Below are 19585 nucleotides of genomic sequence, written 5' to 3' on the forward strand. Positions count from 1 at the left end.
TCCGGATCCCTGTCTCTAGCAGTAAAATACAATATATCAAATGATGGTGTGATCTAGGCCAAACTATGCATCTCGCTGTTCCATATTTCAACGAAATCGAGCAAGCAATGTGTTTTTCAAGAGTTCAAGACCTTAATCGGAAGAGCAATATGTATAGCAGTAATATCAAAATAAAGCAGATCAGACTATATTTGATAAGAATTTGGGGGATCTCAAATATCAAAGAAGTTGAGTGTTAAATACTGCTTTTAAGGGCACAAGAACGGAAATAGGGAGTACGGTCTATATACCAGCTTTTAAAATGTCCAAGACCGTAAGCTCGATATACATATATGGTCGATATCCAAATATAAACCGATTTGGACTACATATATTTGCCACGGTTGTCGAGGGTTTGTTTATGGGTATAAACGTGCTTCATGTATCCAATTTTAGTTAAATGGGACTAAAATTAAGGCTTCAAATAGGGTGGATGGGGGGTTTGAATGGGGAATATATCTTTTTATGAACCTATCTGAGCGGGACTTGGTGTGGGTATTGGAAGGCATAAACGTACATCACATACCAAATTTGACCCAAACTTCCAGGGGCTTTAGAAGTCAAGTCGATGGATAACTTTATATGGGAGCTATATCCAAATCTGGACCGATTGCTGTTCCCAACGACCTATATCATTGAGAAGTGTAAAATTTTCAAGTTTCCTTTATTCTTTCGACAGCTATTGTAATTTCGATAGACGGACAAGCTAGAAATTCAAAATGGTCAAGAATATATATACTTTATGGGGTCGCACATCAATATTTTAAGTTCTGCAAGTGTACTATGATGGTGAATATAAAAAATTACAAGGTAAACAAACAGTTAGTTAAGGTTGAAAAAAAAATGGTGTGGATTCTTATCCGCCCATGCCACTATGGATATACGAGTCTGATGATTTTATTTTAATTTTTTTTTTTCGAAAAGCATTTATTTATTCAACTATAATTATCTTGTGCCCTTCAAGTAATACTAACACCGTCCTTCCGTTTGTAAGTCATCGAAGTAATGTTTTGAGACCCAACAAAATATACGTACACATAAATCCGAAAAATAGCCCCTGGTTTGTTCAAGTCTTGTACCCTTTTCGCGAAAGGAAACGCCGCATTGTAACAGGAAACGTTTCAACGCCTCATCTGCTTCCCCCCCATGTCCTACACACGTTCTCCCTTGTCGCGCCTATTCTGAATAAGTGCGGCCGTATTCCTATGTGACCCGTAATTATATCTTAAGCTATACTGATGTCTTTCTTACTTCCTCTCATCAATAGCCTCGTTTTCTCAAGATCCGGATCTCTCCATTAGGGTTTCGTCGTCTTACCCACTGTTCCACAGTGCTATATGCGTTCTTTGCCCACGTCCTTAACTCGGACTGAGTTGCCACTAAAATGTTTGCATTCACTAAGTTTACTGACAGCATCCCCCTCAATTCGTCTACCCTTTCGATCCGCTTTACTTCGCCATGGTCCGGTTGGTTGTTATAGCTCTGATGACCAGTTTACTGGATGTAAAGATGTTTACTTTCGACTTTCTCGCATAAACACGCTACCATCTCACGCATACCATGATTGACCGGATCTCCGCCTTCGGAAACGAATCTCAGTCCATAAGTCCTCAATGTCGGCTCTCAGGCCCACTCTGTCTTCTAGCTTTGATTCATCCGGTTTGCTTGGACTTCCAGATGGCAATAGCACAGTATCGTCATTCCCAGCCCGAGCAGCAGGCATAAGTGCCTCGGACTCGACGCCAAGTGTCGTCTTAAGAATCCGATCCGAACCATTCATTCACCGTTGCCACAATTATATCGCGATGGTATGACCTTCTCCTATCCTCTATCCATTTTCCCATCGTCTAAGTCTCATAGTTGCAATAGTTGAGGCATAGTTGCCTCGTACTAATGAGGCAACCCATTTTGAGCTTACCGCTCGTCTACATCCGCTCCAAGATGTTGCGTTTCCATTTTCTATCCAATCTTTCTGTTGAGGAAATGTGGCGCCTCTAATTGGCCAATCTTCGTCTTCCTCGTAAACAGGCGGATTTCAATCTTCTCTAGGCTTACATTCAGACCCACATTCGTGATTCATCTCCAATACCCTATCGACCTTTCTAATAGCTGATTCGGACACCTACCCCTTAAAAGTAATATAACAGTAGTGTAGACACACCAGACCCATAGGAGTGGCAATAAAATTCTCGCGGTGGCACGTCCTTTTCTACTTTGTCCCTTATACTTATGTCATGAGACCCACAATTCAACCATCTATTCCTTAGCATGCGGTTTATTCAATCTCTAAGGACTTGATCAACCCTGTACTGGTCTAAGGATTGGATGAGTGTATCGCTCTTTACATTGTTTAAAGCCCTCTGGATGTCAATGTATACACCCAATGTGTTTGTCTTGCCATCGAAGGACTCTTTCATAACCTCATGCAGGGCGGTCTCTACCAACCTTCCCTTGACATAGTCATGCTGCGTGGCGGCGACCCACATTTGAATATTGGTTTCCTTTTCTACTCTCAATTATCTTTCATTTTAGTCGTGATTGGTCTACATATCCCTTTGGTGAGCTTTAGAGGCAAGGCAGCCTAAAATTTGGATACTAAACTATTTGTTTGATCTGGAGAAGATCTTTGAGGCCTGGCACTTTTCAATTTAGGAAAAGGGGGGACCCTCCACCTTCAGATATCAAAGAAGTAAAAAGACGTTAAGTTCGGCCAGGCCGAACTTTGGATACCCGAGGTGGTGGGTATATACGTAAGCCAACTTTTGTCATAATCCGTAGAAAAATGCAAATTTATGCCCTCATAGGAGCTACATCGAAATATGGTATGATTTGGACCAAATTCGGCACGGACATTGAGTAGTCTAATAAGTAAGTAACTAAGTAACTAATAAGTCAATGTTAAATTTTATAGACCAAAATATTGGTCTTTTTGGTAGCTATATCCAAATATAAACCGATCTGAACCATATACGACACGGATGTCGAAGAGCCTAACACAACTTACTGTCCCAAATTTCGGCGACATTGGACTATAAATGCGCCTTTTATGAGGCCAAGACCTTAAATCGAGAAATCGGTCTATATGGCAGCTATTATCAAATCCGGACCGATCGGGGCCACATTGAAGAAGGATGTCGAGTGGCCAAATACAACTCACTGTACTTAATTTCAGCAAAATCGGATAATAAATGTGACTTTTATGGGCCTAAGACCTTAAATCGGCGGATAGGTCTATATGGGGGCTATATCAAGATGTAGTCCGATATAGCCCATCTTCGAACTTAACCTGCCTATGAAAAAAAAAAAAGAATCTGTGCAAAGTTTCAGCTCATATGTCTTTTTTAAAAGACTGTAGCGTGATTTCAACAGACAGACGGGCGGACATGGATAAATCGTCTTCGATTTTTATGACGATCAAGAGTGTATATGCTTAATAGGGTCGGAAATGGATATTTCGATTTGTTGCAAACGGTAATAGCCCCATCCGTCGTTGGTGGGTATAAAAATGTAGCATTCCAGTTTCAGCACTGGACCTTTCTACATCATCTGTGAAAATCGGTTCAGCTGTTTTTATACCCACCACCGAAGGATGGGGGTATATTCATTTTGTCATTCCATTTGCAACACATCGAAATATCCATTTCCGACCCTATAAAGTATACATATATATTCTTGATCAGCGTAAAAATCTAAGACGATCTAGACATGTCCGTCCGTCTGTCCGTCTGTCCGTCTGTCTGTTGAAATCACGCTACAGTCTTTAAAAATAGAGATATTGAGCTGAAATTTTGCACAGACTCTTTTTTTGTCCATAAGCTGGTTAAGTTCGAAGATGGGCTATATCGTATATATTAAATATATTAAACCCTACACCACTACTGTGGTAGAGGGTATTATAACTTAGTGAATTTGTTTGTAACACCGAAAAAGAAGAGAGATAGACCCATTGATAAGTATACAGATCTACTCAGAATCACATTCTGATTCGATTTACCTATGTCCATCTGTCTGTCCGTCTGTCCATGTTAATTTGTGTACAAACTACAGGTCGCAATTTTCATCCGATCGTCTCCAAATTTGGTATGGGCTTGTTTTTCGTCCTAGAGACAAAGCCTATTGAAATTTTAAAAAATCCGTTCAGATTTGGATATAGCTCCCATATATATGTTCGTGCGATTTGCAATAATACTGCATTCTCTCCCGATTCTCTCGAAATTTGGCAGAAAGTATTTTCTTATGACTCCCGACATTACATGTGAATTTCATAGAAATCGGTTTAGATTTGGATATAGCTCCCATATATATGTTCGTCCGATTTGCAGCAATAATGCAATAAAATGGTCATTTGTGATCCGATTCTCTTGAAATTTGTTAGGAAGGATTTTCTCTTGACTCTCGACATTAATGGCGAGTTTCATGGAAATCGGTTCAGATTTAGATGTGGCTCTCATATATATATATCGCCCGATTTTCACTCCTAGAGCCACTGCAAGCGTATTTATTGACCAATCTTCCCATAATTTTGTGCAACGCTTTCCTCGGCGGCATCCACAATGTCTATAAAGTTTGCTCGAAATCGGTTCAGATTTATATATAGCTCCCATATATATATATGTTTGTCCGATTTGCAGTCAAATGGTTATTTGTTAATCGATTCTTTCGAAATATGGCAGGAAGGATTTTCTCTTGACTCTCGACATTATAGATGCAATAGCCTTCAAACAAATAATGTAATTTCCATGAAATTTACCACACACGCTTCGTGGCCGTGTCTGCTGATATCAGCAAACTTATTTTCTCAGGTGTAGCGCCCATTAATTATTTGAGTGTATATATTTCTGATAGAATCTTTGGTGATAGTTATGGTTTGAACTCAACGCTTCTATACATGATGTGATTACTACACTCGACCATACACAATAGATTTGATATTGTTACTTTTTTAATCTAATCGCATTATTTATGTCAACAAATGTACTTTAGATGAAACCCTTTAATACTAAGTATCAATAATGCTATTTATCGGTAAATTATGAAGTCAAAAGGGCATAAGTCGGTGAGAGGCGACTATTCAATACACCAAGTACTGTAAAGCAAATGGAAATGCATACAAAATGGACGATATCTTATATATAAAAATCAATTTGTGTTTGTTTGTAGGTTTGTTTGTTTGTATGTTTGTGTGTTCCTTATAGACTCAGAAACGGCTGAACCGATTTTCTTCAAATTTTCACAGATGGTGCATTATGACCCCGTGGTGAAAATAGGGTACTACATTTTTTGATATCTGAAGGGAAGGGGGGGGCGGACCCTCCCCCTTACCTTAATTTTCAGAAACGCCAGATCTCGGAGATGGGTGGTGCGATTTAAGCGAAATTTTGTGTGCTCTCATATAGTACCCTAAAAATACAATAAAAATTTGGTATCCAAATTTCGGATGGGGTACCTAGGGGGGCTGCCCCACCCTAAAACCTACCAAACATATATTACACCAATCACAACAATATGGGACTCAAATGAAAGGTAATTAGGATAAGAAAACGTATCTGATATCCAATTGTCGGACCATGTACTGGGGGGACTGCCCCAAAACACCCCTAAATCGGGCATATTTACCGATCATGTCAATATGGGACTCAAATGAAACGTATTTGCGAGTAGAATACGAATCTGATATCCAAATGTGGGACCACGTTTCTGGGGGTCCACCCCTTCCCTAAAACCCCTCCAAAATGGACTTATTTACTGACCGCGGGAATATGGGGCTTTAATAAAGGTATTTGAATATAGAATACGAATCTGATATCCAAATAGGGGACCAAGTGTTTGAGGGGCCGCCTCTCCCCAAAAACATCCCCCAAAGGGGACAAATTTACTACCATAGCAATATGGGGCTCATATGAAAGGTATTTGGGAGTAAAGCACGAATTTGATATCAATATTCGGGAAAAGTGTCTACGGGGCCATGCCACTCCCACAACCCCACCCAAATAGTAAGTATTTTCTGACTATTGCAATATGAGGCTCAAATAAGATGGTTTTTAAAGTGGAACACGAATCCGATAAACACTCCCCAGGCCGGTCATGTTTGCCGACTATGGAAATATGGGGTTCAAATTAAAGGTATGTGGGAGTAGACCACGTATCTGATATCAGCATTAGGGGCCAACTGTCTAGCGGACGTCCCACCACCATAACAACCCCCAAGTAGGACGTATTGGCTCACCAAGACAATTTGGGTCTTAAAGAGAGGGGAACTAAATATTCATAGTTTTTAGTGCCAATAACCCAAACCGGCCATATTTGCTGATAAGGAGTTTAAATGAGATTAGAAAACGAATTTGATATACAATTTTGAGGGCAATGGCAATATGGGGTTCAAATAAATGATATATAGATATATGAGAATAGAACACGTTGCTGATATATTTTCCACGCTTAGTGTTCGGGGGACCACCCCAATCCCCAAAACACCCCTTAATCGGGCATATTTACCGACCATGTGGATGTCGAGCTTAAATGAAAGGTTTTCGGGGGTAGAGCAAGAATTGATACCCATTTTCGGGACCAATTTTCTGGGGGTCTATTCCTTTCCCAAAATACCCCACAAACAGCAATTTTTTACTGACCATCGCAATCTGGGGCTCAAATAAAGGTATTTGGAATTAGAATACGAATTTGATATCCAAATGTAGAACCATGTATTTAGGGCATCACCCCTTCCCCAAAACATCCTCAAAGGGAAAAAAATTTTCGACCATGTCAATATGTGGCTCAAATGAAAGGTATTTGAGATTAGAAAACGAATTTGATAATCTATTTTGGGGCCATGTGTTTGGGGGACGCCTCATCCTGTAAACTCCTCTTAAGCCAATGGCAATATGGGGTTTAATTAAACGGTATTTGAGAGAAAAGCACGATGCTGATATTTTTTCAGGGCCAAGTATCTGGGGGACCACCTCTCCCCCGAAAACACCACTAAATCAGACATCATGAGAATATCGGGCTGAAATGAAGTATTTTAAGAATGGAGTACACCTCACATCCAAACTTAAATTCGTAGACCAATAAAGATCATATGGGATTCAGATAAAGGCACTTATGTTGTTAAACTGTTAGTCAAGTTAGCATGGTATTTCACTAAAATATCTTTAATTGTCGAAAATAAATATTCCAAGGAAACCTTTGTTCCTTATAAAGTAAAATAAGGCGCAGCGGAGCGGGCCCGGAAAGTTGCTCAGCACTCTTATAGATATATTTCAGGAAGTTCTACGTGCAACAGCAAAGTGGGCTACCGAAAGTGGTCTGGGTTTAAATCCTTGTATGACAGAAGTAGTTCTTTTCAACAGGAGATACAAGGTGCCTACAGTGGAATGTTCCATTTACAGAAGCGCGAAATATCTGGGTGTTTGCTGGTCAGGAAACTGAACTTCGAATCCAACATTTTAGAAAGGGCAAGAAAGGCCACTTTTCCCCTATAACCTGCAAGAGAGCCATTGGCAAAAGTTGGGAATTTAGACCGCGTGTCATGCATTCGGTATATACTGTAGTTGTCAGACCTATAATGCTATATGGTGTTGTGGTCTGGTGGACGGCGCTCCAAAAATCCACCTACTGCTCAACACTAAACCGGATCCAAAGGATGGCTTGTTTGTGCATCACAGCCGCACTGAGGACGACACCATTTGATGCACTGAATTTAATGCTACATATTATGCCCCTGGACATTGAGGCAGCGACTACTGCCATGAGGTGAAGGGAGCTTTCTCATTGGTCATGTGGCGGCTACGGACACTGTGTTATACTTGATAGAATATCCGTTGTTCCAGACAATGTGGATTACACCCTACCTGAGCCGCTTTTTGATAAAAAGTACTGTACCATTATTCCTGACAGAACCGATTGGAACTACGATATTCCTGGTAACAAAAGTTACATAGACTTCTATACGGATGGTTCTAAACTAAACGACCAGGTGGGCTTTGGGGTGTACTCTGATGATCTAGAACTGGTCATATCGAAGAGGTCACCCGGTCACTGCAGTGTGTATCAAGCAGAGATCGTTGCAATTAAGGAAGTGGTGGAATGGCTAAGATATAATGTCATTACGACGATTGGCATAAATATCTTCTCAGACAGCCAGGCAGCCATTAAATCCCTGGAGAACGTATTTCTGAACACAAAAACCGCCCTTGACTGTCGCAGATCTCTCAACGAGATGGCTGAACAGTTCAAAATTCACCTGTTCTGAGTGCCGGGCCACCGAGATATCCCAGTGAATTCTAAGGAAGACGAGCTTGCGAGACTAAGAACTATCTTACACATTCCAGGGACACTAGAATCTGTGGGTATACCTCTAGCGACATATAAACTAAGTTTTTAGGACCACGCCCGAAGGACAACGAATGATAGATGGTCACAAAGAGGGGGCTATGAGCATTCCAAAACTCATGGCCTCGTGGCCTCATCTAGACAATGACAGCAAAGCAGTCATTGGCTAGAACAGACGTCTCAGTCATTGTGTCCGTCATGATAAATCACTGTCTAATCGGAAATCATGCTGACAGACTGAAGGTTGCCAGCAACGACTTTTGCAGAATCTGTAGGGACATCGAAGAAGAAGAGACTATAGAACACCTTCTGTGTGTGTGTCCCGTACTAGCAGTTAGAAGGAGTTCCACTTTAGGTTTTGATTTAGCGGATGTGAACATTCGCAAGTTATTGGGCTTTTTAAAGCGATCTGGATGTTTCAACGGTAGGAACTAGAAGGCATCTTCCTTCTTCGGTTCCTGTGGTATCACAATGGACGAAAACGTCTAAGTGAGCCTGATGGCAGACTGCCACTTAAAGCTAACCTAACCTATCACTAAAGCTAACGACACAGTTTTGCCAAATCAAAAAATTTTGGAAATAATTTTGGAACTTTTGAACGGATAGCTATATTTCAGAAATACCGACCATACCTCGACAAAAGTTTTCAAAAAAAAGTCGATGTAAGTCCAATATCTCATAAACCGTTTGAGACACACTGGACATTTCCGCATGTATTTGGAGGGTTTTGCGAGTTCTAAAGTCCATAAATGACTGTTTGGCAAGCTGAACAAAATTTGACATACAACAACAACTTTTAAGCCCCATGGATCAGACTATGGACCCATTAGGGTCCTCAAATCTTTCATACTTATTGAAAATCATCTCAACATTGACTATGTAAATTTTCATAGTGTACATATCTCTACCCGATTACAAGTTCCAGAATTTTTTTCAAGATTTTCCGATATGGCAACACTGTGCGATGTAGTTTAATACTCGGTTAAAGGCTGGTATTAGTTTTTCACAGGTGAAAACACATGTTTTTCAATGTTACTTTTGAAACACTACAAAATCTCAATTATAATATAAAACTTTTATAAACATTTTTTGATAAGAAATGAGGGAATGTCCTAATGAATGAAATCAGCAAGTTTTTTCAAAATCTATTATCTGAACAAAGTTATCATGAACAAATTTCGCTAAAAGCGAATGTAGTACCACCCTTAATATGGAAATAATTTTAACAAGTCATGCAAACAATGACTCATGCATATGGAACACGTATTTGGAAAATCAAATGGTAGATTGATCGATTTATGAATTTTAGCGGCACTTAAAAATCTAGCCAATAGATATTAAATATCAAGATCAAAATTTCTATACTTTATAAAAACACTCAAAGAAAAAGAGTCTGCTGTTATCTGCAAACACTGTCTGATGACTATTCATAGTTGATTTTGTTGCTATTAAAGGAATAGTTTCACTTTTTTAGCAAAATGTTTGCAGTTTAGAATAGCAGACTGACTGCTGAATAGTCTGTTGTTTGCTGAAATTAATTTTAATTACTACAAATTGGTTCACACCCACCACCATGGGATAGACATTATACTTATTTCATACCTTATAACACATCGAGATATCGATTTGCGTCCCTTTATATCTAGTCTTAGTTAATCTAACTATGCCCATATGTGCGTCCGTCTGTCTAAGTCGAAATAGCCTTCGAACAAATAATGTAATATTCATGAAATTTACCACAACGCCTTGTTACCGTATCTGCTGATATCAGCAACCTTATTTCCTTGGGTGTAGCGTCCATTATTTATTGGTTTGTACAGGGTGCGCCAGAGAAGCTTACTTATTTAAAAAAACTCCCAAGCGGGGTGTGGACGCATGTGGAAGGGGAAGTCCCAAGTTTGTTCTCTTTCCAATCATTTGCTAACATGCTCTGATCTAGGGAGTACGGGCCTTCGCCGTCAAGAGCTCCTTTTCTAACGGTCGCAACGAGACTTTCGCGTTCGCTTTGAAATTCCTCCTCACAGACTCCTTCCTGCCAGTAATTCAATTCTGTCGTGGTTTACACATTTCGGATGTGTGGAAGTGTCGCTAAACCCAAAAATTTACTTCAACGGACCATCAGAACTCTGGAAAATATCAAAAGAGTGAGGCAGTCAGTTGTGCGTTCGGCTCGCAACAGCTCCTTACAGGAACATAATCGTGGAATTTTTTCTTCCATGCCTCGATGAAATGAACGTTAGAAACGTGTGGTTTCAGCAAGATGGAGACACAGCATACAAAGCACGAGACTCAATGAATTTGTTGCGAAAATATTTCCCCGACTGCCTCATGTCTTTCAGAGGCGCTTTCCAGTGGCCAACACGCTCTTCAGATTTGAGTCCGTGCGATTTTTTTTATGGGGTTATTCGAAATTTCTGGTTTATGTCGATCGACCACGGACCATATCACACCTTAAGAAAAACATTCGCGACGCCATTGCCAACATACCGATTGGTATGCTGCAAAGAGTGGACACCAATTTCAAAAATCAACTTAATGAACCCTCCCCCATATCCCAATTTTCAAAAACACCAAATCTAGAAGATGAGTGCACCGATTTAAGCGAAATTTGGTATGCTACCTTATGGTATCCCAAAAACACGAAATTGGTATAAAATTTTTGGGGGACGCCCCATAAAATAACCTGGGGGGACGCCCCATTCCAAAACCCACCCGGACGGGCATGTTTACCGATTAGGACAATATGGGTATCAAATGAAAGGTATTTAACAGTAGAGTAAAAACTTGCTATATAAATTTTTCCCACAGTGTTTGGGGGTCCCCACCTCCAAAAAACCCCACAATAGGACTCTTTTATCGCTTTGGGCAATATGGGTATCAAATGAAAGGTATTTAAAAGTAGAGTACAAATCTGACATACAAATGTATGCCTTGGTGTCTGAGTGGCCTTCCCACCCCCAAAACACCCCCGAATACAAAAATGTATTCCTTGGTATCTGAGGCGCCTCTCCAACCCCCAAAACCCCCCAGCAGGGCTTATTTGCCAATTGGGACAGTATGTATAACAAGTAAAAGGTGTTTGGATGTTGAGTAATCATCTGTTATATGAATTTGATGAAAAGGGGGTCTACGGAGCCTCCCCAACCTCAATAACCCTTTAATCGGACATGAATGTCCAACGTCATAAAATGAGTATCAAATGAAAGGTCTTTGGGAGTTGACTACGAATCTGGTATACATATTTGGGATAGAGTATGGACCGGTCCACCCACCAAATAAAGAAAGGTCTATGTCAGTAGAGTTCGAACCTAATGTTGATATAAGGATTCGAGGATCTGGGTCACGTCGAGCCGTCCTGCCGTTCAACAGGACATGTATATCGCGACTGAAATAAATTGTCTCTCGGGTCTTAGCGTCGGGGGAAGCGATCATCTACTCCCAATAAAAACTGGCATGTGGGATGACCGAGAATATATTGTACTCAAATCAAAGGATGTGTCAGAGTGCAATCGCCCTCCCCCTATCCTACCCCAAAAAAAAAATAATTAAAAATTATATATAGAGGCAGATCAGTGTAGAATAGGACAGCAATAAAAGGTCTTTGGTAGTAGAGTACACCTTTTACTCGCAAATTTTGATGGAGACAAGAGGACCTAGGGATCTTAAAAAATGTGGTTTCCCAAGTGGTAGCTTTGAAATATGATTTTGAATGTAGATAACCAAAAAAACAACAAAATTAAATAGTGTGGATCTGAACGAGACCCGTTGACCGGAATATCTTGAAAACCACCTTCAAAATGCTTGACATAATAGGACTACACAAAATTCTGCTCTAGCACGATGGTGATATTATTTCAGTGTCCGCCCCCATTGGGGCTAAAATAAAATAAATTTAAGATTAGAGTACGATACTGATATTTTTCAAGGCTAAGTGCGATGGTGGCCGCCACACCCTAGATACCCCTCAAACTGGACATATTTGTGGATTATGGCAAAAAGGGGCTCAAATCTGGTACCTGTGTTACGGCCAAGTGTTTCGGGCGTCTCACCTTAGAAACTCCCCCTAAACCCCACATATATACCGACTATAGCAATATGTAGACCAAATGTTATTTATAGGAGTATAGTATGAATCTGATATTCACTTTCAGAGCAAAGGATTTGACTACTTCAATCCAACCCCAAAACCAAAAGAATGAAGTTGATGTAGAATCCAAACTATAATGGGCGGACTGCCCCTTACCTTATTTTTACAAACTCCAGACCTCGGAGATGGGTGGGTAATTTAAAATTTAGTTTGTTTATAATAACTCAAAATGAGAAATTTGGTAGCCTTATTTAGGGTGGGTTACGTAGGGGGCGTCGCCACCTCCAAAGCCCGCTAAATGGAAATACAAACCAAATGAAAGGCATTTGGGAGCAGAGCACCAATATGATATCCACATTGGGGCGAAATATTTGAAAGGCCGTACTAGTACCCCCAAACAGGACTTTACTGACTGTGCCAGTATAGGGCTCAGATAAAATAAGAGAGTGAAAGAAGGCGCAGCGGTGCGGGCCCTGTCCAGCTAGTTCTCAAATAAAAAAGGTTTAAAACAATAACTAAAGTAGAAATGTACTCTTGTTTTTTTACCTTTCAAATAAGTAAGTTTCTCTGGCGCACCCTGTATGTATGTTTTGTTCAAATTCTGCTAGATAACGGTGTAGTTTAACACTCGACTAATATGGAAATAATTTTAACAAGTCATGAAAACTATGACTCATGCATATGGTTCACGTATTTGAAAAATCAAATGGAAAATTGATCGATTTATGAACTTTAACGGCATTTAAAAATCAAAAGATATTTAATATCAAGATCAATATTTCTATACTTTATAAAAACACCCAAAGAAAAGAGTCTGCTGGTAATTGCAAACACTATCTGATGACCATTCATAGTTGATTTTGCTACTATTTAAGAAATAATTTTGAGTTTTCATCAAAATGTTTGCAATTTTAGAATAACAGACTAACAGCTGAATAATTTGTGGTTTTTTATACCGATTCGCCGATTTAGGGGTCTTTGGCCCATAAAAGCCACATTTATTATCCGATTTTGCTGGAATTTGGGACAGTGACTTGTGTTAGACCCTTCGACACCCTTCGTCAATTTGACCCAGATCGGTCCAGATTTGGATATAGCTGCCATATAGACCGATCCTCAGATTTAGGATCTTAGGCCCATAAAAGCCACATTTTTAATCCGATTTTGATGAAATAAGGGAAAGAGAGTTGTGTTAGGCCCTTCGACATCCTCCGTCAATTTCGCCCAGATCGGTCCAGATTTGGATATAGCTGCCATTTAGACCGATCCCCCAATTTAGGGTCTTAGGCCCATAAAAACCACATTTATCACCCGATGTTGCTGAAATTTGGGACAGTGAGTTATGTTAGGCTCCTCGACATCCTTCGTCAATTTGGCCCAGATCGGTTCAGATTTGGATATAGCTGCCATATAGACTGATCTCTCGATTTAAGGGTTTTTGCCCATAAAAGGCGTATTTATTATCCGATGTCGCCAAAATTTAGGACAGTGAGTTATATTTGGCCCTGCGTCAATTTGGCTCAGATCGGTCCAGATTTGGATATAGCTGCCATATAGACCGATCCTCCGATTGAGGGTCTTAGGTCCATACAAGGCGCATTTATTGTCCGATGTCGCCGAAATTTGGGACATTGAGTTAGGTTAAATCCCTTGACATAGTTCTACATTATGGCACAGATCGGTCCAGATTTGGATATAGCTGCCATATAGACCGATCTCACGCTTTTAGGTTTTAGGGCCAAAAAAGTGCATTTATTGTCCGATGTCGCCGCAATTTGGAACAGTGAGTTGTGTTGGGCCCTTCGACATCCTTTTTCATTTTCACTCAGATCGATCAAGATTTGGATATAGCTGCCATATAGACCGATATCTCGATTTAAAGTCTTGATCCCAAAAAAGACGCATTTATAATCCGATTTAACTGAAATTTTACACATTGACTTATGTTAGGCTTTTCGACATCCATGTTGTATATGGTTCAGATCGGTTTATTTTTAGATATAGACCAATATTTTGTTATACATAATTGAAAATTGCCTTGTACTTATTAGAATTTAGTCCAAATCGGATCATATTTCGATATAACTGCTATGGGACAAAAGGTATGCAAATTTCACTGAATTTTGATAAAAAGTGCTCTACATATATACCCGAGGTGGTGGGTATCCAAAGTTCGGCTCTGCTGAACTTAACGCCTTTTTACTTGTTTTAATCTAATCGCATTATTTCTGTCAACAAATGTACTTTAGGGGAATCCCTTTAGTTTTATATATCAATAATGCTATTTATCGGTAAAATTATGAAGTAAAAAAATCATAAGTCGGTGAGAGTCGACCATACCAGTTACTGTAAAGCAAATGTGAATGCATACAAAATGAACGATACATGTTATATGAAAATCAGACTACTAATTGGTTTTCTTGGCCACCGTGGCGCAGAGGTTTGCATGTCTGCCTATGAAGCTTAGCGCCTGGATTCAAGTCCAAGCGAGAACACCAGAAAAGAATTTTAGCGGTTGTTATTACAACACTGATAGAAAAATTACGGTTTATGCCAATACTGCCTGGTATTATTTTGTTCGCGTCATTGGCAAAATATTTAATACCATTTGGTATCAATTCAATACCAGACAAATGAGGTTATTAGGAATTGACGCCGTCACATTTATATTCTTGTCATCGCGCCAGAAGTTTTGTTGAGCTTTGTATTTAAAAATTGTCGCCATTATAAAATACAATTTGAGTGCGTAAAAATCTATTCAAATACTCGAAAGCGGTGAAAATGGAAATTGTACAAATTCTGAGGACATTCTACATCAAAAACATGATAGTCTCTTATATGGAAAACGATGCTGTGTTGGTGTATTCATATGAAAACCACTTCTGGGAATCAATGGATATGGAATCAATTGCTGAATACAAAGATTTGAGGTTGGTCACGGCGTAACATTAGGTTAGTTTAGGTTGAAAAGAGGGTGCAGATATTAATCCGGCCCATGCCACTATGGACATACACCTAAGCCAGTAATCGGCTTTTTGTGCGCTCTAAAAACTATAAAGTAACCTCTAAAAAAAAATGTTTAAGTTAGGAATTCCGTGCTACTTACAAAATCCCTAAATGTTTTCAATACCACTCCCCTACGTTGGTTCATGTCTGGTATTGTGTCTTCACGTAAGTGCCCGTATCTGTCAGACACAAAGACGGGCAATGACAAAGGAAAAATACCAAATTATCTGATATTTCATTTCCCCTTACTCCGTTGTGACCCGGCCTCCAAACAATGCTGATTTTAAAATCCTCAGAGAAGGCGTTAATCTTCTTCTTATTCTACAAGACTGTTCGTGACCTTATCGTCCTGGGCATCTCAGTCCCTGGGTTCTCAATGTGTGAGGCCCATTCTATTCTCACACTTAATCTGTATGTCAATAGGTCGGATATCTAGAATAGTCTCCAGTGCCCTAGTGGGCGTGGTTCTCATCGCTCCGCCTATGCCAAAACAACATGTTCTCTCAACATATTGTATGGTCCTTATGTTGCACTTTTTCTCCACACTAGTCCACCAAACTACTGAGGCATAAGTAAGTATTGGTCTAAACACGCTTCTGTAGAGCCAGTGGACTATCCTAGGATTCAGGCCCCATTTCGAGCCTACCGCCCGTCTACATAGTGCCCAACATCTGTGAACCTTCTCAGTACGCTCCTGAATGCGACACTTCCAATTAAGTTTCTTATCCAAGATCACTCCTAAGTATTTGACCTTGTCAGTTATCGAAATCATTTTGTTGAGGAAACGTGGTGTGTCAAATTGGCCCACATTCGTCTTCCTCGTGAACAGGCATATTTCAGTCTTCAATGGGTTAACATTGAGACCTCTGGGTCTAGCCCAGTCATATGCCATATGCAAGACCCTTTCGGCTCTTCTGCATAGCATACTTTTTGTAATTATTAACATAAATAATCGAAATAAAATTAGATTAATATTATTTTAAATAGTATTTTGTTTGGTTCATTAGGGGGTGGAATGATCAATAACGGTTAGCTACTAAAACCAATAACGGTCTGGTGCTAAAAGAAATAACAGATTGGTATTAAAACCAATACCAGTTCGGTGATAAGGCAAGTACCAAAAGGTACTAATCATTTTATGTTTCATCCATACCATGAGATATTGTTTTTGTACCATGCGGTGTTGCTTTACTATCAATACCGCATGGTAATGAAATGAGCACATTCGGTATCAACTTTTCTCTGGGTGTACTTTTGATGCGGCGCCCTAGGTACTTATATTCAATTTTTAACATCATATTCATATTCTACTCCCGAATAGCTTTCATTTGAGTCTTATATTGTCCCGATCGGTCCACTTTGATTTTGGGCGGTACTTTTAGGGTGGTTTTGGTCTAGAGACGGCTCGCTAGGTATTTTGATCCAATTTTTAATATCCATTTGAGCCCCTCATTGTCCCAATCTGTAAATATGTCCAGCTGGGGAGTAGGAAGGCCCCTCAGACACCAAGAAATTTTATGTCAAATTTTTACCTTAAATTTTATACCCATATAGCCCACAGAGGTAAGTGCGTTGGGTGGTGTTTTTGGCGGTGGGGGACTCCCGACACTTAGTGTAACATTTTTAAGCCAAGTCCGTAATCTACTCTCAAATACCTTTCATTTGAAACCTATATTGTCTCAATCGGTAAGCACGACCGTCGCGTAGGTTTTGGGATAGGGCCACCCCCCCCCCCCCCCCCCAGATTATTCGGCCCCAAAATTTTATACCAATTTCGTGGTTTTTGGGGAACCATGAGGCGGCATACAAAAATCGGTGCACCTATCTCCGAGAAAATTTCTCACTGAAATATAGTCCTTAGGAAAATTTTGATTAAAATTTACTCTTTAGATAATTTTTTATTGAAATGTTTTTTATAGGAAATTTTGTAATGAAACTTTGTTTAAAAAAAAAAACAAATAAAAAGGCCGGGCCGAACTTTGGATACCCGCCACCTCGGGTATGTAAGTAACCACCTTTCGTCAAAACCCGGTGAAAAATGCATACCTTATGCCCCATAGCCGCTATATAAAAATATGTTCCGATTCGGACCAAATACTAATAAGTACAAGTCATTGTTCAATTGTGCATAACAAAATATCGATCTTTTTAGTAGCTATATCTCAAAATAAACCGATCTGAATCATAAACGACACAGATGTCGAAAAGCCCAACATAAGTCACTGTGTCAAATTTAAGTGAAATCGGAAAACGGAATTCGAGATATAGGTCTATATGGCAGCTAAATCCAAATCTGGACTGATTTGGGAAAAGTTGCCTAACACAACTCACTGTCCCAAATTTCGGCGAAATCGGACAATAAATCCGCCTATATACAGCTATATCCCAATCTGGACCGATCTGGGCCAAATTGAAGATGGATGTCATAGGCCCTAACACAACTCACAGTCCCAAATTTCGGCGACATCGGACAATAAATGCGCGTTTTATGGGCTCAAAACCTTAAACCGAGAGATCGGTCTATATGGCGGCTATATCCAAATCTGGACCGATCTGGGCCAAATTGAAGATGGATGTCAAAGGCCCAAACACAACTCATTGTTCCAAATGTTGGCAAAATCGGGCAATAAATCCGTCTTTAATGGGCCTATGACCCTAAATCGGCGGATCGGTCTATATGGCAGCTATGTCCAAATCTGGACCGATCTGGGCCAAATTGAAAAAAGATGTCGAGTGGCTTAACACAACTCACTGTCCCAATTTTCAGCAGAATCGGATAATAAATGTGGCTTTTATGGACCTAAGACCCTAAATCGGCCGATCAGTCTTTATGAGGGCTATATTAAGATATAGTCCGTATAGCCCATCTTCGAACTTAACCTGCTTATGAACAAAAAGAGAATCTGTGCAAAGTTTCAGCTCAATATCTCTATTTTTAAAGACTGTAGCGTGATTTCAACAGACAGACGGACGGACATGTATAGATCGTCTTAGATTTTTATGCCGATCAAGACCTGCCGCCACCGAAGTATGGGGGTATATTCATTTCGTCATTCTGTTTGCAACACATCGAAATATCCATTTCCGATCCTATGAAGTATATATATTTTTGATCAGTGTAAAAATCTAAGAAGATCTAGACATGTCCGTCCGTCTGTCTGTTGAAATCGCGCTACCGTGTTTAAAAATAGAGATATTGAGCTGAAACTGTGCACAGATTCTTTTTATGTTCATGAAGAGGTTAAGTTCGAACATCGGCTTTATCGGACTATATCTTGATATAGTTCCCATATAGACCGATCGGCCGATTTAGGGTCTTAGGTCCATAAAAGCCAAATTTATTATCCGATTTTGCTGAAATTTGGGACAGTGAGTTTTGTTAGGCTCTCCGACATCTTTCGTCAATTCGGCCCAGATCGGCCCACATTTGGATATAGCTGCCATATAGACCGATCCTCCGATTTAGGGTCTTTGACCCATAAAAGCCACATTTATTATCCGAATTTGCTGGAATTTGGGACAGTGACTTGTCTTACGCCCTTCCACATCTTTCCTTAATTTGGCCCTGATGGGTTCAGATTTGGACAGAGATGCCACATATAGACCGATCTCTCGGTTTTAGGTTTTGGGGCCATAAAAGGCGCATTCATTGTCCGATGTCGCCGAAGTTTGAGACAGTGAGTTGTGTTAGGCTCTTCGACGTCCTTCTTCAATTTGGCCCAGATCGGTTCAGATTTGAATATAGCCATTTAGACCTATATCTCGATTTAAAGTCTTGGCCCCATTAAAGGCGCATCTATATAGCCGACATCCGTGTCGTATATGGTTCAGATCGGTTTATTTTTAGATATAGCTACTAAAAAGACCAATATTTTGTTATACACAATTGAACAATGACATGTACTTATTAGTATTTAGTCCAAATAGGAACATATTTCGATATAACTGCTATGGGACATAAGATATGCAATTTTCACCGGATTTTGATGAAAGGTGGTGTACATATTTTGGATACCCCCAGGTGGTGGGTATCCAAAGTTCGGCCCGGCCAAACTTGTTTTCATAATTTATTTTTATGTAAGAGCTCTAAATATGTTCAGCTGTGGGGACAAGATTTTGAAG

The sequence above is a fragment of the Stomoxys calcitrans genome, chromosome 2, assembly GCF_963082655.1.
Source record: "Stomoxys calcitrans chromosome 2, idStoCalc2.1, whole genome shotgun sequence".
Taxonomy (NCBI): Eukaryota; Metazoa; Arthropoda; class Insecta; order Diptera; family Muscidae; genus Stomoxys; species Stomoxys calcitrans.